The 16,988-nt window shown below is 39.0% G+C and overlaps 1 protein-coding gene across 6 annotated transcripts in view; it reads left to right on the top strand.

The window, feature by feature from the left end:
- Positions 1–16,988, top strand: part of LOC106078207 (uncharacterized) — an 83,748-nt gene that overhangs the window by 51,913 nt on the left and 14,847 nt on the right. Inside the window, exon 1 of one of the 6 annotated variants that reach the window (XM_056031922.1) lies at positions 9,081–9,569. The exons of 4 other annotated variants lie outside the window; for them this stretch is intronic. The gene's annotated coding sequence lies outside the window, so the exon portion shown is untranslated. Of the gene's footprint in view, positions 1–9,080; positions 9,570–15,288; positions 15,670–16,988 lie in introns of those variants that run through there. One more of the 6 variants, XM_056031923.1, reaches the window with a different exon arrangement.

The raw sequence follows: 16,988 nt of genomic DNA, 5'->3' as shown, positions 1-16,988 counted from the left end.
CAATTTGTTTTTTCACTTTCGTAGACCCCTTGAAAGTCTTCGTAGACCCCTGGGGGTCTATATGGACCACTTTGGGAATCACTGCTTTAAAGAGAGTTTGATATGTGATCATGGATAGTCGTGCTTTTGGACGACTCCAAGCGAGAGTGTGGCGAAATAAATCGCTCACCTGTCTACGAAAATCAGTGTCAACCAGTATTCTCTCAACCCATCTATGTGGATCTGAGACATGAGTACTTTATAGAAAGCAACTAAGACTTCTTGAACGACTTTACCAAAGACCACAATACAAACAGCGATATTCTTGCAAAATGGTATGAAATTCGAGTCCGAAAATAAGTGAGGAATGCAGTATTTCCCTTTGCTGTGCAGCCCCAACTGTGACCTACATATTTTACCACATCCAGGGCAAGCATAACCATTGTCCGCAGGTGGCCGATTTAGATTTTCTTTTCGCCGTCTGCGTTTGTTCTCGGCAGCAGATTTTCTTTTTGTCTCAAATGTGTATCCCGCGGCCTTCGTGAGAGACCTCCAGCTGTCTCGTTCGGAGGCTGCATACAACCAGGTGCTCTCTTCTATGTCAGCCAAGAAAAGTTGACGACTAAGCTGGTCTTTGAAGAATTTCCGTGGAGCGCATCTGTCACGTCGACCACCTTTTAGCTCACAAAAAAAGACTGCCTTTGGCATTCGTTCGTCTCCCATACGGGATACGTGCCCTACCCAGTGCAACTGTCGGACCATAAGAAGTCCCTCTATACTGTCCATACCGGCGTTGGCAAGGACATCGCTGTTTGTAGTGCGGTCCTGCTACCGTATGTCCATGATGGAGCGCAAGCATCTTTGGTGAAAGCACTCTAGAAGTCTTAGTTTTTTCTGTAAAGTGTCCATGTCTCAGAGCCATAATAAATATACTAATTGCAGTATTAAATGTCATGAAGTAACCATTTTAGAAGTTATACTGCAAAGACTTTCTTACAAGCCTATAATAGCCCAATAGTTCTACATGAAAGAAGCAATGTAAAACGTTAAGAAGTGAGCTGTGGTTTTCTATAGGCCTACTATTGAGGGGACTTTCTATTCTAATCGCCATGTACAATTACATTGAGAACTGAAAGAACTAAAAAGAAACTCTTCGGATTGATAGTCTTTACCCGATAGTTCATTTTCGTAATTACAACAATATTCCCAAAATAACTTCGGGTAAATATCCTTCCTTAACAAATTATTCATCCGAGCGAGGCTCGGTCATCTGATATTATAACCTTTAATACCCTAGATAGATGTTTTTAAATATTAATATTGTTCATCATCTCCTTTCTGGCTGTTAATTTTATTGATACATCAACATTTAACTCTTGTCTTGCTTTTTGGCTTTTGGTTGAGACTCACTGGCGGATCCAGGGGAGGGGCGATCGCTCCCCCCCTCTCGGCCGACTCCCCCCGAAGGGGGTTGGGGCGGACGAATTCCGCCCCCCCCCCATAAACTTTCGAGTGGGGGGCGGTCCATTTTATATGTAGAAATCACAGCTTGCTAACATAATCTATTGAATATCTATATGATTAAAACTTGTTATTGGTATTTTAACCGATCTTTATATTTTGTCGTTCCCCTCTTGGCCGATAGGGTGGGGATCGAATACCTCTACTGCCCTTCCCACCTAAAACCTTTGAGTGGGGGGGGGCGGTCCTACTTTTCAGAGAAATCGTAGTTTGTGAACAAAATTAGTTAAATTAATATATAAATTGTATATTATGTCGCTCTCCTTCTGGTATTTTTGCCGATTCGGTGGGGTGGGCGGGGGGGGGGGGGGGGCGATTGCAATACTGCCCTCCCCACTCTAGCCCTCTGAGTGGGGGGGGGCGGTCTTATTTTTATGGAGAAATCATTGTATGTGAACAAAATTAGTTGAATATGTATATAATATAAACTACGTGAACCCATTGTATATTATGTCGCACCACACTCTAATCTCAAATGTTATCATTAGTAAATATAAAGTGAAAAAAAGGTTGTACCAGGTGGGAGGGGCGATACATGCAATCACCTTCCTCCCATGGGACAAACCAATACTTTTTCTTTTTGTAGCCTATTATAGTTAAGAAATTACAAAATATAAAAAAAAAATCTGTCACTAATATAATTTATACATGCTATAAAATTAAATTCTTATATCGAGTCGCCCCAACCCTATTCTTTAATGCCAAATGCAATCATTAGCAGAAATTATAAAAAGGAGCGAGGATTAATCATTTTCACTCTATCGCCCCCTCCACTTTCCAGACAGAGTTTATGTAATTTCACATGAATGTATCTTAATTATTTTAAGAAAGACTTTGCTTTGGAAAAGTTTTAATTCAAACGAAATATTTCAGTATAAGATTTAGATGAGTTCTAAATCCAAATCATTTTTTCCTAGTCGCCTTTTTCCAACCTTTACTCAATCTGATATTTTTCTAGTTAAATAAGTTTTGGACTATAACTCACAATTCATGCTTGTATTTTATTGAATATTATTTATCGAATAATTTTTTTTCGGCGGCGATCCTTAAAGCCTTAATCTAAAGATGTGGGGTATCTAGTATCTATCTTTTTAAGGAACAAATCGGTTTTATTTGCAATGTATTAAGGGCGTAAAAATTGATATTAGAATATTTTTAAACATTATTCAAAAGGTCCTTTATAATAGGATGAATAATGAGATTTAGTTCAGGAGAATGCGTTTCTTCAGTGAAGAATGCAAGAAAACGCTTTTCATGATTGAGCTTCGACCCGAACCCCACTGATGAATAATGAGCTATAAATGTTAGGAGAATGCGTTCCTGAAGTGAAGAATGCAAGAAAACGCTTTTTGCGTCGTGGCTTTGCCCAGAACCCCACTAATAAATAATGAGCTGTAGATGTCAGAAGGATGTGTTTCTGCAGTGAAAATGCAAGAAAACGCTTTTTGCGTCGGGGCTTTGCCCCGAACCCCACTGATAAATAATGAGCTATAAATGTCAGGAGAATGCGTTTCTTCAGTGAAGAATGCAAGAAAACGCTTTTGGCGTCGGGGCTTCGCCCCGAACCCCACTGATAAATAGTGAGATGTAGATGTCAGAAGGATGCGTTTTTGCAGTGAAAAATGCAAGAAAACGCTTTTTGCGCCGGGGGGGGGGGAATTCTTACAGCGCTCCCCCAGACCCCCAAGCTTGCAAGAGAAAGGCCTGAACATGACTTTTTTATTTTTTCGCTGAAGGTTGAGAAACACTGCTCTATTTTATTCTCATATATATATATATATATATATATATATATATATACATGCTGTACGCACGTTTATGCATAGGGTTAGGGTTTACTCGGCGTTAGGGTTAGGGTTTGGAAAAAAATCGCCCCCCCCCCACTCCAAAGTTCTGGATCCGCTAGTGGGTTGAGTGGGAGGAAGAATATTGAAAAAAAAAAACATCGACAGATGAACAAAAAAAAATGCAAGTGAATATAGCCTATAACTGTGTCAAGAGCAGCTGCATGGTCTTGATGTAACGGCTTTGAAACTGTTTTAGGATGAGTTCGAACCCAGCTCGACAGTGCGTGAGGTTTGGCTAGGATGAAACATGTAAACAAAAGTGTGTCCCAAATATTCTGGTTTCTGTCGCTCAAGGGCCTTAAGCGCTCCCCCCCCCCCGGTTAATTCCCCAATTTCGGACCCCAAGAATGTAGACCTATATGATATTGTCGTGTTATCAGTCTTCAGCATTTACTCTCGGTATTATTCTCCAGTCTGAGAATTAAATACAATCTATATTGTCTAAATAAGGTTATTAGAGTATCGTTGATATATCTCTATCTATCTATCTATCTATCTATATCTCTATATCTATCTATCTATCTATCTATCTATATCTCTATATCTATCTATCTATCTATCTATCTATCAATCTATATCTATCTATCTATCTATCTCTCTCTCTCTCTCTCTCTATCTATCTCTCTCTCTCTATATATATATATATAGGCCTATAGGCCTATATATATATATATATATATATATATTCACAGGGCGTTTTTTTTTTGTGATGGTACGCCGGCAATTTCTTCAATGTTGGTTGTAATAAGAAATAAAGGAACACTGAAGAGTAACCTAAAACAAGGCTTTATTAAACTAGAACGACACATGAACTGACGAAAGAGACTTGGACTGTAGCACACTAAATCAATGTTGTGAACACATTCTCACGACGTTACACAAACATAAACAAATAGCAACTATTTCACCACATTCACCCCGCCTAGAATTAAAATAGCAAGTATAGTAATATAGTAGGCCAATAGCATAAATAAAAGAGAATGCCAGTGCCTGTAATACAATAGATCAATAAATAGTGTCGAAATATTAATTTCTCTTGTAAACAATAGTGAATGGTGATGCAAAGAAACCTAAAAACCAGTATCTGTTGTATGACTTATAAACAATTACTAGTTTCTGTTTTAAATATTAACAAATAGTGAAGTAAGTAGACATGTACGTAAGTAAGTGAAAAGTAAACTCTAATATCAGTAGCAAGAGATAAACAATGCCAGTTTATGTAGAACATATGTAGTGCAATAAAGGAACAACTCTAGACTCTATAGTTCGGTCTGGTTCTTCTCTCTCTCAAGTTGTAACGGGGTTGACTATCCTGTTCTACAGTTTGGGAGTCACTAGTGAGTTCCTGAGCGTCAAGTGGGGTATTTTCAAGAGGAAGCGCTCGGAGGTCCTCAGAGCCTACCAGGGGTTCTTTCCTTTCTTGTATCACCGTAGGGGTGTTGACTGGTACTTCCGTGTTTTGAGTTTCTGGAGGATATTCATTATCCTCACCCTGAGGGAAGAACGAAGGTTCACTTGTTGTTGTGGATGGGGAGGGGGTGGGAGCCAAGCGTCTTAGAGAGACCGTCTCCTCTTTACCGCTGGGCAACCGTACGACAGCATATTGGGGGTTGCACATCAGCAATTCGACTTCCTCCGTGAGAGGATCATACTTTGAAGATCGGTTCTCTCTTCTCAGCAACACTCTACCTGGGCTAGATAGCCAAGTGGGGATAGATATCCCGAAGGAGGATTTTCGGTTGAACCGGAAAACTCTCTCATGTGGAGTTTCGTTTGTTGCCGTAGATAGTAATGATCTAATCGAGTATAGGGCCTGGTTCAAGACAAGCTCCCATCTCGAGATCGGGAGATCGAGGTCTTTCAGTGCTAAAGTAACAGCGTTCCATAGAGTTTTGTTTAGTCGTTCAATTTGTCCGTTGCCTGAGGGATTAAAGGCGGTTGTTCTACTTGTAGCTATTCCCCTCTCGTGCAGAAAGGATTGCACCTCCCTCGACATAAAGGACGTACCTCTGTCAGAATGGACGTACTCTGGCATCCCAACAAAGGAAAACAGCTGATTTAAACACTTTATGACAGTGGATGAGGACATATCGGGACATGGGTAGGCAAATGGGAAGCGTGAGTACTCATCCACCATTGTTAATAAGTATTTATTGTGAGTAGCAGATGGGAGTGGCCCCTTAAAATCAATGCTTACTCTCTGAAATGGTTGGGTAGCTTTGATGAGGGTGCCTGAAAACTGTTTGAAGAATCTAGGCTTCAGTTCAGCGCAAGTTTTACATTGGTTTACCACTTTGCGGACGTCCTCGCAGGAAAAAGGTAAGTTCTTGGTCCGAACGAAATGGAGGAGTCTCGTGACCCCTGGGTGACAGAGGTTGTTGTGTAACAGTTTGAGGTCTTCTCCAGTCATTGCTGACGCAAAGTGGTTCCTTGAAAAGGTATCCGCCGCAGCGTTTTGTTTCCCGGGTCGATATACGACGTCATATTGGAAACAACTAAGCTCCAGTCGCCATCTTTGAATCTTTTCGTTTTTGATCTTGCCCTTGTTCTGCTGGTCAAACATAAAAGACACTGAGCGTTGATCTGTAACCAATGTGAAGGGTCTACTGATAAGGTAATGTTGCCATTTTCTCAGAGCTTCTACGATAGCGTATGCTTCCTTTTCCACTGCTGAGTGTCTGCGTTCACTATTAGTGAGTGTTCTTGAAAAGAAGGCGACAGGACGGCCGTCTTGATTAAGAGTGGCGGCAATCGCAATGTCAGAGGCATCTGTTTCGACTGTTAGTGGTCGATTGTAGTCTATCGTCGACACAGCAGCGTTTTCAAGTTCGTGTTTAAGCTGTTTAAAAGCTTGTTGTACTTGTTCAGGGGGAGGAAAGGCTTTGTTGTTCACCAATAAATGGATCTTGTTGGAGAAATTTGGGATCCATTGAGAATAATAGGACAGTAGTCCAATCACTCGCTTTTGTGATTTCATGTCTTGTGGTGGAGGTAGGTTTCTCAATGCTTGAAATCTTTCGGGGTCTGGTCTTAATTGCCCTTGTGAGATTTCGAAGCCTAGGAGGCATACTTTATTAGTCGCAATAGCACTTTTATCATTGTTGAAGGTGATACCGTACTTTTTAGCGGCATTGAGAAATCTCTGTAGATTCTCGTCGTGGCTAATGGAGTCAAGTCCGCAGATGGTAACGTTATCCACGTAAGCGAACGTGTCCTGTAGCCCTGCCTCCTCAATTATTGTGTTGATCGTCCTTTGAAATGCGGCGACTCCGTTTGTCACTCCAAAAGGAATGCGGCAAAACTGATAAAGCTTTCCGCCAGCCTCGAACGCCGTGTACTGCTTTTCATCATCCCTGATAGGTATCTGGTGGTAAGCGCTTTTGAGGTCAAATGTACTGTACATTGAGTATTTAGATATTTCCTGCACCAGTTCATCCACTTTTGGCACGGGATACGCGTCGAGGTAAGTGAATCGATTGATGGTTTGGCTATAGTCGATAACCATTCTCTTTTTGTGCCTTTCATTCGTTGTTACAATTATCTGGGCTCGCCACGGGGACGTGGAAGGCTCAATAATTTTGTCAGATAGAAGTCTCTTGATTTCAGTTTGAATGAATTTGGAGTCAGGCATAGAATATTTTCTAGATTTAGTGGCTATGGGATGGCAGTTAGGAGCCAGATTAGCGAAGAGGCGAGGGGCTTCAACTCGTGCAGCTTTCAGCGTACAGACCTGGAGAGTGCTTCGTTTTCCTTCAAATGGGATCATCAGTTTTTCGTGCTGGCTGATGAAATCTAGCCCTAAGATTACATCAGATACTAGTCCATCTAGTAGTGAGAGCTTAACACTTTCATATTGTTCATCTTTGTACTTTATTTTAGCGAAAATATGGCCGTGAGTAGTGCGAGAAAGATGTGTAGAGGCCATGTAGATTCTGTTTCTGGACGTTTCTAATTTCCATTTGTACCTTTTAGCAATTGAAGAAGATATATAGCTTTCACTGCTCCCCGTATCTACGAGAGCCTTCAATGGTACTCCATTGACGAGTATTGAAATAGTAGATTTAGTAAGACCGGACGCTGGTGTCGATGCCCAGGAAGATCCAACGGTTGTAGTCCGAGACGTGTCATCATCTGCTTTCACTATGGCTGAGGTTGTAGATTTGAGTGTCTGTCTGGTCGATTTACAGACTTTCTGGAAATGGCCCCTCTTACCGCACAAGTTGCATGTAGCGTCACGGGCCGGACATCTAAAGCGTTGATGTGGGCTGTTTCCACAAAAGAAACATCTTTTACTAGTCGCCGCACTCACCTCGTGTTCTACTTTTGTCATTGGAGAAAGGCTCTCCTCGCCGGCGCTAGCTCCACAGGGAGTTTCAGAGTGGATGTTATACGCCATGGCATGGTTATGGGCATATTCGAGTTGTCTTGCCTCTTCATAGGAGCACTGTAGAGTTAGAGTAGATTTCTCTAAGAGTCGCAGCCTTATGCTGTTTGAAGCCAGTCCAGTAATGAAGGCGTCTCTTACAAAGATATCTCTGTGTTCTTCAGCGGTGACAGCTTTGAAGTCACAGTCTTTGGCCATACTTTTAAGCTTAAGTAGGAAGGAGTCAACGGTTTGTCCGTTCTCTTGTCGACAGAGAGTTATCATGTGCCGTGCAAAAATTTCGCTTTTAGGCTTCACGTAGACATTTTGTAGAACTTTGATTGATTCTTCGAACGTTGTACACTCACTTATGTACTGAAATACGCTCGAAGAAACGTAGTTTTCTAGTAATTTCTTTTTGTCAATCTCGCAATGAGAGACTGAGGAGATGAAATTCTCAAATGTTCTCAGCCAGTGCAGCCACTTCTCGGCAGCCGATGGCGAGCTAGGCTCTATGTCTAGCTCTTTTGGCCTAAATAGACGTTCCATTTGTATTACTACTTTTACTTACAGACTGAGAATAGTGTTGAACGAAAATCCAAAAAAGATACGTGAGGCACATAGATCCATGGAATTGAAAATTTCTAGTTTAATAAATTGTAATAAGAAATAAAGGAACACTGAAGAGTAACCTAAAACAAGGCTTTATTAAACTAGAACGACACATGAACTGACGAAAGAGACTTGGACTGTAGCACACTAAATCAATGTTGTGAACACATTCTCACGACGTTACACAAACATAAACAAATAGCAACTATTTCACCACATTGGTAAAAAAATTAATACTTTACTTTTCTTGTATTTTAACTTATTAGTTCTTAAAAGTTAGGCAGTCCCTCACTGATTACCTCCCTTTTCTTCCCCCCCCCCCAAAAAAGCACTGTGTATATGTGTGTATGTTTTTAGATATATTAATGGCCATGACTTACTGATTCATTCAGTTATCAATAATATCTAATTCCTCCATCTTTCATTACTCACCTTATTACTAGATCAAATTAACGTCGATAGAGGGCCTACTAATTTTTTATATTTAAACTCTACTCTTTTTATTTTTGCAAGAAACATCAAGATATCAATTATATGTTAATTTAAATTAAAATAATACTACTTTGAAAATTTATAACGGTCAAATTCAAGTTTTCACTGTGTGGCCAATCAGGGAGTTTTTTTTTTTTTTCCCTCCCAAAGATATTGATCTATATAGACCAGCGGTTCTCTACCTTTTTGCTCGGCGACCCCTTATTATAATCCCCCACTCTGCCGCGACCCCCACCCACTCAGCAATAGAAGAATAGACAATAACAATCCATATTTTCGATGGTCTTAGGCGACCCCTGGCAAATCGTCAATCGACCCCCAAGGGGGTCGCGACCACAGGCTGAGAACCCCTGATATAGACTGTCAAGTTCTGGGAAAATAGTTCAAGCCGTTTTCAAAATACCCGCCCAACCGGTGTCTATCCGTTTGAATCCTGAACCCATGAAGAGTTTGTAAGCTAAAAGGAGGAATAATACCAAATAAAATTGGTATTCAATTCATATAAATTAAGCCATACTTACATTTTTCTTAATAAATGAAAAATTATACGAAATAAAATTTTTCGTTACGCTAAAAGTATTAATGTTATTCGTGTTGCCTAGCAACCCGCGCTTAACATTTCCTAGAAAGAACGTTTACAAGAAAAACCACTTTTCCAAGAATGTCCCTGCTTTACCACATGCTGTAGCTTGGCACTTCACAGTAAATCTGGATTTATATGCACAACTACTATTGCGTATTTTAACATGTTAAAAGTGAGTCCTGTTTCTATTTCTTATTAGGCTATTTAGTTTCTTGCTTTGGTGACTTTTTCACTTTTAAACCACTCAATGAATTGCAATAATTTCATTGGTATTAAAAATTAAAATGTGCACATAAGATCAATATAAAATTTAGATATAAGTAGCCTAGTGAACGAAGGACTGCATAGCATTTCATTCAATGTATTATTTTAATGTTTTAGAAGATTTTGGAGATGTTGGTGTGTTATCTATTTGTTTAATTGTTGTTGTTTTTTATTATTATTTTGAATAAAAAAAGAAAAAATACAATAAATACTTTAAAAAAACTTACATTAAGCACAGCTACGGTAACAGCTTTGGATCAGTTTAGATTAGTCATAGAATTAAATTTGTTAATGATTTAGAGTATTAGACTAACAATGAAAATCATTTATAAAATTAAAAAAAAGGGGGAGCAACCTGAATTCGAGCTCATGGCTCAAGCCTTCTGAGGCTTCTCAAGCCTTCTGAGGCTTCTCAAGCCTTCTGAGGCTTCTCAATCCAACACGGTAACCGCTCTGTTAGTGGAGTGACTATGAACATGGAAAATTGTATAGTTATTTATTATTTCTATAGTCTCGTCCTATTTTTAAGTTGTGTTCACTAAGACTTAGACCTATATCTTATCTTATCTTATATAATACAGACGTTACTTCAAAAAAGAAGATGATTACATCCTACGCATAAAGCGGACTAATATACAAATTCCAAAAAAAGTACAAATTCTTTCCCTTAGAGAGGAATGGGGAGTCCACGTGACTACACAGGACTAGATCTAGATGTGACCTACATAGTTTGCCCAATCCACGCAGACAAAACTAGTGTTCGCCTGAAACCGAATAAAGTTCTAATAGCGATATCTGCATGTCTTTTATCATGATCATAAGCCGAATCCACCCAACAAAAATAAAAATAAAGCTGTTAACTAGTATGCTTCCAAAGTATAACCAATCAGTACTGCAATATACAGTATTACATACCACTGTTAAGCAAATATTGTTTTATGAGGTGAAAATATGACACACTACGTTGAAAACAAAAAATCAAAGTATTCATCGATACCTCGTCTCAGGAACATCCTTATGATCCGCTGGCCAGACAGGAACTCGAATGAGGAACTGTGGCAATGAACATAGCAGCAGCCCATTGAAGTAGATATCCTCCAGAGACGCTGGAGATGGATAAGCCACACCCTTCGCTAGCCTGCATCCAACATAACAATAGAAGCTATCACGTGGAACCCCCCAAGGAAAGAGGAAGAGGGGGACAACACAGAAATACACGGTGGGGGCCGAGTTTTAGAAGCAGATGCCAAGCGGATAGACAAGTCGTGGGGCAAGTTGGGAGAGATTCGCCCACAACTGAGACGCCTGAAGGAAGCTATGTTTAATTAATGCCACCAGAGTCTGCCCAGGAGGGACCACAGGCAGAGATTCGATGAGACAGAAACGATAGTGCTGCAATAATACCTGTGATGTTGCTTGTTCAGGCTGTCTTGAGGTCAACTATGGATGACTGTTGAATTTCAACCAATTACTCTGCAAGCGTTTGGGTGTTATTGTTCGGGTGTATTCCGTGTAGTTGATCAACAATCCAGACAAAATAAGACATCGGTTTTAACAAGTAAAGAGATGTAGTCAACGCTGAAGAACAATGTAACATATATTTATTCTAAGAAAAGGCCACAGTAAAAGTCTCTGTCACTAAACACGTCGTTACCCTGGAGGATTATATTGCTAACTGATTTTCCGGTCTCTAACCCAACATATCCCAAACGTCACTAGTCCCGTTCAATATGCGTCTTCCATGGTGCGTCGCTAAATAACTAAACTATAAATAAGGTGTCTAACATACCATACCAAAAACTTTCAACAATGTCGACCAGTTAGAGAAGTTCAAGCTTAAGGTTGGTCACAGTATCCCCTTGCTTACAGATTTGATTTTTAATTTTTAACTTTCCAGTGCTAAAAAAAAAAATAAAACAATTAATCACTACATGGTTTTAAAAATGTATAGTTTATTAGTACTTCAGTGTTTGAGTCACACAACTGGTGTCAGATGGCCGAACAAAATTTAAAAACTACAACTCAGGAAAAACTGATAGAACCAGAAATCAAACGATTCAAATGGGGCTGGATTGGGCAGAGAATGTGAAAAAACAGCAGACGACATTGCATGACAGTCTCTAGACTGAAACCCACAGGGGAAGAGAAGGGCTGGGAGACCAAATCAAACATGGAGGAGATCAGTAGACCAAGAAGCAAAGTCGGTATGATGGACATTGACCCAACTGAGGGGGAATAGCCCAGAGTCCAATGGCGAAGTACTGCACACAAATAGCTTTTTCTATTTCAGGATTTGTCTCTGTTTATGAAAATCCCCATTTGCTCACATTCGTCTATTTCAGTCTTTGTGTGTGTGTGTGTGTGTGTCAGCATTTACACCGAAAGTTTCACCGCCGAAATGAACTATTTTAACAAATGAAGTGTAATTATTGGGTGGAACTTAGCCATATGGCTAAAATTCATTCACTACGTCCTACAGGTTTCTCCCGAAATAGCTTAACACAATGTTACTAAAAACAATAACTGAACCAGTGGCGAAGGAAGGGATTTGGGGTCGGGGGGGGGGAGACTATTGACATTCGAGATCATGACAAGAGATAATGTACTTAAAAGATATATACGACTAATGTGTGGAATACATGCAACATGGTCACTAATTTACATAACAACTTAAATAGCACGATAACAGGTCATTCGCTTAATATTTAATGTAAAAAAAAAAAAAGTCGGACTCTCATTTAGGAGATCCCCTCAAGTGGAGGCCCGGAGGGGATTTTTCAATTTGAACCCCCCCCCCCTCACCTCACCCTAGCTACGCCACTGAAATGAACCGTCGTTGTTTCCTCTCAAACATATCTTAGACAGATCTATAATGATACATAGGACAAACATCTCCAATTAAAGGTTCTAGATCTAGAAAGAAATATAGATTGTGTTAATCTACTCCGAGTTCTTCCCCCCTTGAATATGTGTCCACCTTAGGGCTTCCTATCGTGTGAGTACAACAAAGAGGCTGCGGGTGGAAGAGTTTATTTACTCACATGATGGCCAACTGCGTCGATTTTGTTCTCTTTGTGTGAGTTTGAGTCATCGGCAAAATCCTGTGTGGAGAAACCAAGTGCGCGTCTTATGGTTTCAATGTGTACAGAATAGTACAGATATTGGCTGTTTGCGTATAGTTTTCCACTATCTTCCATAATTTGAAGACATTTTATGTTGTTAAGATAATAGATTGGACTAATTATTGGAATATACTGATTACAGATGTGTTTTTTTTTAATTATTTCACGTGGAATTCAAGAGTTTATTAATCTGGCTGAAAAAAAAAGGTATTATAAAATAAAACCAAATCCGTCTTGTTTACTTCTAGGTTACTTTTATTAAGAGTTTGTTTTTTATAACCCGTCTTCCAGTTTCTAATCTTCATCCGAGAAGAGTTTCCAAGCTAATAGTGAAAGTTGTGTAGTCTAGTACTAGTAGTTCACTGCTCTATAATCCCAACTTTCATTTACAGACGAGTGTCGGAAATGAAAACGGCCCGCGGGTTGAATTAGGTTGGGCATCACTGCTTTAGTATGAAAGATTCACTAAAGAAAGTAATTTTACAAAAAAAAAAAAAAAAAAGGGTTATCGAAGATGTAAACAACAATAGTGAGCGGTTTACAGATGTTTAGTTATAAATGGTCAATATTATTTTTAAATAACTCAAATAAAGCAGCTTAAAAGAAAAGAAAAAAAAAGAAAAAAAAATGAAAAGTGAAACAACAACAAATATAGCTTTTGGGGCTGTAGCTCCGCCTCCCTTCCCTTAAATCCGGCCCTGGGGGCGTTACATTGAAATGTTTTGAAAACATTGCCAACATCTATGATATTTTCAATAATAAAACCAACCTTTACATTAAAGATTTCCATAAGGACAATAAAGATTATTATTATATTATTATTATTTTTATTATATGGGAGGTAACATAATTACGTCCAACTACATAGATAGTAATAGATACTATATATATTAAATCAATTATACATTAAAGATATTTTTCTGTTGCTTTGCCTACTACAAATGTGTAAACAGGTCCGCCCTTAGGTAATTGGAGGCCCTAGACGAAGTGAATTTGGCTCCAAATGAAAACAAAAAAAAAACAAAAACAAAAAAAAACACTAAAAAATAAAATCACGCATTTAAAAAACAACAACAATATATCTGTATGTACATCGAAATCAATCAATATGTTTTCAACACTTTCTTTAAATTATTGCTAATCGAAGATGACCCTAAGCCTAGGTCTTTCCAATCGAAGCCTATATGCCGACTCTTCTCTGCATTGCTCGAACCTTGTTGATGTCCAAGAGCTGAGCCGAAGGCTCTTCGAGCTCTAAGTTTGAAAAAAAAACCTGTTTGGACACCTAACAGTAAAAAAAAAAACCCTGTGAGAACACAGTTCTGTTTGAGAGAGACCCGAGTCAATGCCTATATCAAACATTGCTGTTTCCAATGCCTTTGGCCCCCGACGCATGCTTGGCTGCACATGGCCGAAGGCCGAGGGCACCGTGAGCCTCCGCCATTTTCCTTCATTGTGCCAAGCTAGCTGTGCGGGACCCGCCATTTATGTAACGGCCCCTTTGAGGAACAGCGCATGGATGTGGGACGTGTTTGTGGGGACTTTGTTACAACCCCGCCCGTGCAATGGATGGACTCTCGTCTACCCGTGGGCATCCCCACGGGAGTCTTGCTTTGCTACCCATTTAGCCTAACCACTTCCTCTATTGGTCGTTTCCACGAGGGCGCCACGATGAGGCAGAGTAGCGTGCCCGCGATGGCTCGAACCTGCTTCTTTCTTGATCCTAGTAATGACTTTTCCCTGCCAATTAGTCGATTCGTTGACCACTTCTTCTAAAGCCATCTACTTCTCGTTTACGTTCAGATGCGTCAGGCTCAAAATAACGTCTCGACCATTCCACCAAAAGGTCCTCAAAAAATTGGCACTCTATATAATAACAAGTAAAACTAAACTTTCGTCAATAAACCATGAGTCCAAGTTTTTATTTAGTCCTATACGAGACCCTCACCTATGTCTGAGCCAGCCCTGGTGTAACCCTATAAACTGGAAGCCCATTATGTTGACAAAGTATCAAATATAGTTATGAGCTGGATGAATATTATGAAAGATAAGACTTTTTTTTTTCTTTGAAGTACAAAAGGGGACCTAAATTTGGTTTACTTACTGTAATTTGTATTATTATTTTTTTTTTTAATATTTTATTATTATTATTATTTTTTTTTTTGCACTAAGCTTTGTAACATTATATATGGATGGCATCCCATGATATACACTAATATACAGGTACGTCCAAAAGAAAAAAAAAAATTGTCGTGCGATTTTTTCTCGACCAATCCTATTAGAGCCCACGAAGTGCGCCTATTGATCGGAACATTTAGATCTAAATGTAATTGAAACTACACGCAGTATGATTGTTATTCAATTTGTAAGTTATGTCTAGATCTAAATATAGATTTGGGATATTCCCGTTTACCCCTTCCCCCCCCCCCCTTTTTTTTTTAAAAATGTATTGAATTAAGAAAATACACAAAACATTTTATGACTTTCAATAACGCGTAATTTTAATTACTTGTTGTTGAAATACAATAAAATGATAACAAAGAATAATGGCAGTGTCTTCGATTCCGAAGATTAAGGATTAGTGCGGTGTTTCACGTGACTACCCTAACCCATTTAACAAAGAAAGATCTATAAATAAAACAGCATTCATAGGTCAAGGCCACTTTTTTATGTAACACTAATGCTAGACCTAAATATTACCAAAAAAAAAATAGATTAAGATTTACCATTATTATTATCTTAAAAATTCGCGATAATTTCAATAGAACTTAGACGCTAATTTATTTTACAAGACGCTCAAAGTAGATTAAATTGTAATCTTTAAATAGGAACACGTATCAAATATAATTCAGCAGCAAAAATTGTCAATAACGGCCATGACAGACTGTAAGTAGGCTAATATTTGGTTGCTAATTTTTACAAATTCTGATGAAAATAAGCTGGAATATTATAATTTAACATAGTTTTCATTAGAAAACAGCCCATGGTTAACTGCGGGTATAAACTAGTATTCTAAAAATGTGCTTATGATTACATAAAGCCCAGTGATCGATTTCTATGAGCAGCTATGATTTTAACAAGTCTTTAAAAAAAAAAAAGGAATTGCGTCTTTGGTCATGTGACCTGCGCCGCCTAGGCGCAGTTCCTGTTAGATCAGTCCATTCCGATGTTAAAAGGCTTAGTCCTATTTATCGACTCCCAATAATAACTAAGACCAACCATAGTAATACAATCCATATTATTTCGTTTTAATAATAATAACAATATTTGGTGTATTTAAAATTTGAGTCATATATTAACCGATAGATCTGAAATAGAAGGCCTAATAATTCATCAAGGCTTAGCGGAATATCATTCGAGGAAATTCCGTTTCCAAATTTAAAACCTGCTTATGAAACCAAATTTAGCAATGGGAATCTCCGGTTTCTTTAAAACACTGTTGTCTTATTTCTTTTGTAAACGTGAATGCTCATGCGTTGATGGTGTAAAAGCGCGGGGAATCGGAAAGTGGGTGTGCGTATATTTGCTATAGCTTATTATTTGTGAGGGGGAGCATCTTCTAAAATTTAAACGATTTTTATTTTCGTATGTTGGAGGGGGATTTAACCTCACCCCATTTTTTTTTGGTTACTCTGTGGGTCAAAAAAAAAAAGGGGGGGGGGGGGGGGGGGCAGCCCCTCTCTTCACCCCCCCCCCACCTTTTTTTTTCGGAATTTTAATGACTAGTTTTCTTTACTTTTTCTGAGGCTGTTGATTGAATTCGGATTAGTGTGTTCATTTTCCTTAGGAAGAGGAAATTTATTTCTGGAGCTACATCCTTATTATGATCAATAAATATAAATGCATTGGGAGAGAGAGACTACGTAACATTACTTGCTGACTGTGACTATACACCAGGGGTTCTCAAACTGTGGGTCGCGAACCCCCCTTGGGGGTCGATTGACGATTTGCCAGGGGTTGCCTAAGACCATCGAAAATATGGATTGTTATTGATTACTCATCTATTGCTGTATGTGTGTATGGGGGGGAGGGGTCGCGGCAGAGTGGGGGATTGTAAAAAGGGGTCGCCGAACTTATAAGGTTGAGAACCGCTGCTATACACCGTCTTTATTATGACAAATCTTTCATTTACAAAAACTAATGTAACAACAAGAAAAAACATTTTTAAAAATATAATGTAAAAAATGCGAATTTCTATACAGAAC

This window comes from Biomphalaria glabrata, chromosome 6 (genome assembly GCF_947242115.1).
Source record: "Biomphalaria glabrata chromosome 6, xgBioGlab47.1, whole genome shotgun sequence".
Classification (NCBI taxonomy): domain Eukaryota; kingdom Metazoa; phylum Mollusca; class Gastropoda; family Planorbidae; genus Biomphalaria; species Biomphalaria glabrata.
This window is presented reverse-complemented; position numbering and strand designations above follow the sequence as displayed.